This window comes from Puma concolor, chromosome B2 (assembly GCF_028749965.1).
Source record: "Puma concolor isolate L17-30 chromosome B2, mPumCon1.1.hap2, whole genome shotgun sequence".
Classification (NCBI taxonomy): Eukaryota; Metazoa; Chordata; class Mammalia; order Carnivora; family Felidae; genus Puma; species Puma concolor.
Window position 1 is genome coordinate 97,388,227 of NC_141671.1, and position 7,103 is coordinate 97,395,329.

The window sequence follows — 7,103 nt, forward strand, 5'->3', positions numbered from 1 at the left end:
TTCATAGCACTTCATCTCTGTCTGGAGTGGTCCCATTTATGTATTTGTTTTCATGTTTATTGGCATCTCTCCCCCAAGAAGCTGATCACCTGAAGACAGGGGACTGTCTCTTATTCACCAGTGTGTCTCCAGAGCCTAGACTATGGTCTGGCACCAGAAGGGGCTCAGCATTGTGCACCCATTGAGAACAAGGCTTCTCTGATGACTGAATCCTATCTTCCCAAGGGGACTTGGACACCAGGCCAAGGATGGGGTCTGACTTTTCAGGTACCAACCACATATAGTCCAGCCTGGCATATAAAGTGGGCTCATTAAAACCTGGATTGGCTGATTGCTATGACCTTCAAGAGGAATCTTACTAAGGCATTTGGGCACATGGAATGCATCAGATTTGGTGCTCAAAGGCTTTGGGGTCACCTCCAGCCAATCTGCCTCATTATAGGCCACTTTGTGCCCCTGTTGGCCTTCTCCTTGAGAGTTTTCACCAAATCACACATTGCTGAGTTTTCTGTTTCCCAGAGACACTGATGATGAGCTGGTTACTTGTGCTGTTTACTACTCTCTGTTAGGGTTATAGGGTTTTCCACTCTCTGTCTTAACACTATGTGTCTGCAGGAATGGAAGCATATAAAGGGCTTAGAATGTTACAATCCATCTTGTAGAGGAATAGCATAGCCCTCAGAGAATCCTGAAGAACAGAAATGATGGGTACGATGGAGTCTTTTCTTGCCAATGTGGGCAAACTTCCAAGAGAGAAATGATGAAAGATTATTAAGTCCCTTGTGTTTAAATATATTTTCATTGGTCATTTTTCTACTCACAGACATATTGTCTTAATTGAAGGTTTTTCTTAAGTTTATTTGTGTCTGAGACCACATAACATCAACATTGAAGAGCACATTATGAAGGAAAAAATGTTTTTTATACTCTGCCACCCCAACAACTGTTTTCATTTTTTCATGTTTCTTTCCAATCTTCCTGCCTATGCATATTTTTTCACATAGTTATAATCAGACTTGTTTGAGAAAGATAAACATTTTACTGCTAAGGCCAATAGCAATGGATGTAAGAAAACATCAAATATATATTCTTAGTTTTTACAATAATATGCTTATTTTCCCCAAATGCCTAGGTTTTAAATTGCTGGGCCTTGAACAAAGTCCAGTGGTATACAATATCAAGGAAGATAAGAATGGAAGTACCTGGGTAAAGGATACCCATACATTATAGAAAGATATTTTACTTGTTCCTATTGTAGACAAGTTCCTGTGGGTTGCAAAAGATAAAACACTCCATTCTGCCCCAATTCCCATTGGATTGGGTTCCATGGGCTTTAAATGCCCAGAAACTATATACAGTCAATCCTCACTTTTTGCAGATTCTGTATTTACAAATTTGTCTACTTGCTAAAATGTATTTGTAACCCCCAAGTCAATATTCATGACACTTTTGCAGTCATTTGCGGGCATGGACTCTTGCAGAACAACGAAAACTTTGAGTCACCTGATATGTGCATTCCCAGCTGAGGTTGAATGAAGCAACGCTCTGCGTTCTTGGTCCAGCCCTCATACTATAAACAACCGACTTTCCACAATCTGCTTAATTCCATGTTATTTGCCTCTTTGTGTTTTTTGTTTGTGATTTCTTTGTTTAAAATGGAGCCAAGAGTTGTGCTGAAGTGCTTACTGTCTAGTATTCCTAAGTGAGAAGGCTGTGATGCCTTACAGAGAAAATATGTGTGTTAGATAAGCTTCCATCAGGCATGAATTAGAGTTGCTTTTGGCTGTGAGTTCCATGTTAATGAATTAACAATGTATATTAACTAAGGTGTCTCTAAATAGAAACACACATAAAACCGTTGCATATTGACCAGATGATGAAAATGTTGTGACCAGAGGCTTGCAGGAACATAACTCTGTATTTTCTGTAGGCGCAATGGCTCAGTATTCTCACATTCAGTGCCCTTGGCAACTTTATAAAGCATAACCACCACCAAAAAAAATGAGAATTGACTGTATAAACTTTGTGTACATGTGATAGGGAGGGAACTATGACTTATCAAATTCTTAAGGGAGCAGTGAAAAAGGGCCAGTCTTGCTTCAGACCCTCTATTAAAAAGACAAATAATGCTGATCCTCTTGAAAATCCAAGGGATAGAATCAGAGACTAGATGGCTCAGCCCTAAGACCACACTGGCTGGCATCTCAATCTGTGCTTATCCTATGAAAAAATTTTAAAAAGGGAGGGGGGAGGGGACCTTCTAGACCAAGCCAAATCAGTCATGTGTAATAAACTTGGAGGGCATGCTAAACCAGATTGTAGGAATGGTGTGTTTTAGAACTCTAAGGAAAGAAACACATTGTTCCAGTCATCACTCCATTCATTCAGAAGAGTATCCTTTTAGTAAGGAAAAACCAATATGCAAGATTTAGGCACATGGTAATAGATGCTGTTCATTGAATGCTTATTAGGAACTAGTGTTATCACACATAACTCTTACTTGTTTTTAAAGATTTTATTTTTAGGGGTGCCTGTGTGACTCGGTTGAGCACCGACTTTGGCTCAGGTCATGATCTCACAGTTCAGGTTCAAGGCCCGCATTGGGCTCCGTGCTGACAGCTCAGAGCTTGGAGCCTGCTTCGGATTCGGGGTCTCCCTCTCTCTCTCTGCCCCTCTCCCGCTTGTGCTCTGTCTCTCTGTCTCTCAAAAATAAATAAACATTAAAAACCAAAAGATTTTATTTTTAAGTAATCTCTACACCCAACATGGGGCTTGAACTCACAACCCTGTGATCAAGAGTCGCATGCTCTACTGACCGACCCAGCCAGACACCCCAGAAAGAAGGAAGGGAACGACTAGCTCTAATTAACAAATGAGGATACTGAGGCTCAAGGAGGCCAAGCCCAGGTGACACAGGTGAGAAGTGGGGCCAGACTGGAGCTCGACCCTGCAGGACTTCAAAGCCTACACTCCTGACCACTAGGCCAAGTGTGAGCTGCATAGGTGGGGTGATGGCTGTTTGCCTTGATTTTCTATGCAAGTCCTTAACCGTTACAAGCTCCAGTGTGTTCAAGGTGCGATTCCCTTTACTAACATCTGTTCTACATACACTTCTCAGAAGCCCATCAGCCCAGGTGGAGAGAAGTGTGACAGTGCACTCCGGGGTGATGAACTGTAATTCTTTGGTGCTTCTCATGTCCTCATATCTTGTTGAGGTGGCAAATTCTAGGAGCTTCTAAAAATAGGTGGCAAATTCTAGGAGTTTCTAAAAATAGCATTGGGACTTCTGCTTTGCTAGAGAAGGGATTATTCTGACCTTTTGCCTATAAGGCCCACCTCCTGAGGGTGACAATTTCACTGCTTTACATGACATTTGGTTTCCCTCACATGTGGCGGGTAGGATCGTACTTACAGGAAGTCAGAGAGAACCTCTAACCTCCTTCTGTGCTATTTATTGCTTGTCATTCTCTTTCTCTTCTGCTCCTCGCCACACACACACCTCCTTTGGTTTCTTGAGTCTTTGAGACTCTTCTTAAAACCCCCCTCCCAGCGAGTAGCCACATTTAGTATGCACAGGGGAACATGTGTAACCAACCAGGAGGGAAAGGTAGCCAGGTGACAAGGGCCTGGCTGCCACTCACTGGGCCTGGTATTACTCTGTTATCACCCCACTTCAGAGGCAGAACTGCCCCATGATCTAGTCCCGGCTCTTTGGGGAGGTGCCCCCCGAAAAAAAAGTCATTTATCAGCACCGTGCGCCTCCACACCCCAATCTATAAAAACGAGATAATCACACTTACCCTCCGAGTGCAGGTGTTGTGAGGAGTAATTACTGTCCATGAGGGCTTTGAGATGGTCAGATGAAAGGCCTCAGAAGGTAAGCCTTGTAATGAGCATGGTTCTTCTTTTCGGCTCTCAGCTTCCCAGCTAGTGACATCCACCAAAGTCACTCTCCAGGGGAAAGGAGGTGTTATCGCGTTGATGAGGTAGATGTGAAATAAGACCAATATTCAGGGCAGGGTCCAAAATTCTTAATGCACTTGTGCAGCCTTTTCCACTGATAGAATGTGCATGGTAACTGAGTAGTTGGGTGGGAGTCAGCTGGTGGAGGCACAGCCAGGTAAAGTCAAACAGGAGCACCACAGCCTGCATAAAACCTTTCAAATGTGGGGGTATCGTTGCAGAAATCCCTTTTTCCCAGGATCTTTCTATGCCTTTCTTCTTGTGCAGTTAGGCTGATTAAAGCTGTGTCCATAAGTGGATTTTGATGGGAGTGGAAATCATACTGAGGTTTTCAAATCACGGGCAGCTGAAGCTGTTCTCAACTAGTCTTTCGACTTGCTGGAAAAGCCTGGCTTTCTCTGTCCCACATGTGGGGGTTCCACACAGATACACAGACACCCACCTGGATCCTGCTCTTCTAGCAGCAGAGTCCCTGGGTGTACTTCCTTCTTTCACCAAGAGCACGGTCCCTGGCAAGAAAGCACCTATCAGGTGACCCAACAACCAGCCTGTTTGCTAACCTCTCTGGGGCCATTCTTGCAGGATTATGAGAGATCTTGGAATATTTTCGCATTCAATCAACCCTTAGACTGAGAGGGCTTCTGTAATTACAGAGCTTCTGATGGGATTACGGTGTCTAAATACCAAAAAGCTGAAGAGTGTGAGCTTTGGAGATAGGAGGATGCAACTCGAAAGCACAGCTTTCCACACTGGCTTGTGTCCCTGGACAAGCCCCTGACCTCTGTGCCTTACTCTTCCCCCTCTGTGAAACTGAGCTACAAGCGTTATGAGACACTCTGCGTAATGGTGCCTGGCCCGTTGTAAGTGCTCAATCCCTGTTAGCCCTGCAGAGAAAGAAAGGGTGGAATGGCTATGATTCTAGCTTTGAGAAGCTAATTTTCTTCTTCTTTGTTTTTAGTGTTTATTTTTGAGAGAGAGAGCACGCACTTGTGCATGTGAGTGGGGGAGGGGCAGAGAGAAAAGGAGACAGGATCCGATCCGAAGCAGGCCCTGAGCTGTCAGCACAGAGCCCGATGCGGGGCTTGAACTCACAAACCACGAGATCGTGACCTGAGCAGAAGTCGGCTGCTTAACCGACTGAGCCCCCCACGCCCCCAAGCTAATTTCCTTTTTTATCACTTGCCATGTGAATTGTGCTAGGCTTATGCCAGAAAATGCCAAAGGGGGTGTTGGTTTGTCTGGGACATGCTTGCCTTACTTCCACGTGACCAGTGCGTCTGCTGCCTCGTACGGACTGGGTCAGCCTCGCTGGTCAGTGGTGTTTCTCCCCTTTCAGACAGACACTTCAGAACCCTTCAGGGTAAAGGACCTGCTCAAAAGCCAGTGAAGAGAATCAACTCTGCTGACGGCACCCACCTCACTCACCCATCCCTGTGAACAAGGCCGTGGCCCCAGTGGCAGCAGCTGTAAACTGAGGAGGGGGCAAGGGTGGCTTGGCACAGGGCTGCTCTGCTTTCGAGCTCCAATCCAGGCCAGTGCTGCGCTCTTGATGCACATTTGAACTTTGGTGTGTTTTGAAGCTGCAGTTTTTTAAAACTTAGCTACATACTAAGCTCAGTACTTAAAAAAAGAAATCCCACAGCACCTTCGGCCACAGCGCTAGGCCACAGGTCTTGGTCGGAAGCCTGTACTGCGTACCGTACGGGGTTAGCTGGATCCCATGGTCATGGAGGAGCCTTTGAAATGATTTCTGAGGCAGCTGTGATCACAGCAGAAGGTTCCTGCCAGGAGAGGCTGCTCCCCCAGGTTGTAGTTCACATCAGCCACCCCTGCCACCCCCAGACCCCACAGCCTTGTCTTTGATGGCTTAGAGCTAGAGCCAAGCTGGACATCTGTTGAAATGCCTGCTTTTGAGGAACTAAAATGAGAGAAGATAACCAGTGTGATGGTTTGAATGCCTGTGCGCCCAGATATTCATTTGTGGAAATCCTAATGCCCAACGTGTTCCCGTTAGGATGGTCCTGGGAGATGCTTAGGTCACGAGCGGAGCCCTACTTGGATGGGATTAATGCTCTTATAAAAGGGACCCCACAGGTCTCCCTTGCCCCTCCCCTTGCCACAATAGGAAATGACAAGTCTGCAGATTGCAAGAGGGCCTGCCCTTGACCATGTTGGCACCCTGCCCTTGGACTTCCAGACCCCAGCACTGTGTTATTTCTGTTGGTTAGAAGCCACCCACACCAGGCTGTTTTGTTACAGCTGCTGGAACTGCTAAGACAACCAGCAACGTAGGGACTCTCACATGAGCCTCTGTGGAGAGAATATCTGTCAATACAAGGAAGAAGTATGTGTTTGGGGAAGAAGAATGCAGTACTCCACACTTGCATCCATACTCACATTTGTACACGTATGACACCTCTTTTGTTTTCTGATTACTTTTATCATTTGTTTCAAAATGAAATTTTGGAAAAGTACAAAGAGCATGAAGCCACCTGAAGCTTCACCGCCCAGCCTTAGAGGACGAGCGCTGGATGATTGTGGTATGTGGGAAAGTATGCCTCAGTCCTCTCTCCTGAACTGGCTACGCCATCTTGGACGAGTAACTGGATTTCTCTGGACCATAGTTGCATCATGTGTGAAGGGAGGGAGGGATGCTGAGGTCTTTCTGGTCTTCACATTTTACAAGACGTCAGATTCTAGGATCGCAGACCTCAGGTAGGGAATGGAGAACTCCTCCATGTTAGCCAGTGGCTGGGCCTTTACGTCAGACAACTGTGCAGAAACCAGGTGCTTCTGAGAGTGTTTGCTTCACTTGAACATAGTGGCCTCGTTAACATTTCCTTGCACATCCTGTCAGGTGTCTGAAGTCTGGCACAATCACCTCATGTGTCGGAGGGCATCACTCAGCCTGGGGCTCTGGAGAGCTGGGGTGAACTTTGGCCCTGTCCCCAGATTCCAGATGCCCGGGGGCCTTTATGCAAGGCCTTTAACATCCCCGAGCCTCAGATTTCTCATCTGTAAAATGGGGATGATAACGTCTGCCTTCCCTAGCCAAGAGAGTTACTCTATCAAATCAGCAGTTGTGCACAAAAGCATTTAGGAAAAAAAAAAAATACAGCCCTAAAAACATGTGAAAGAGA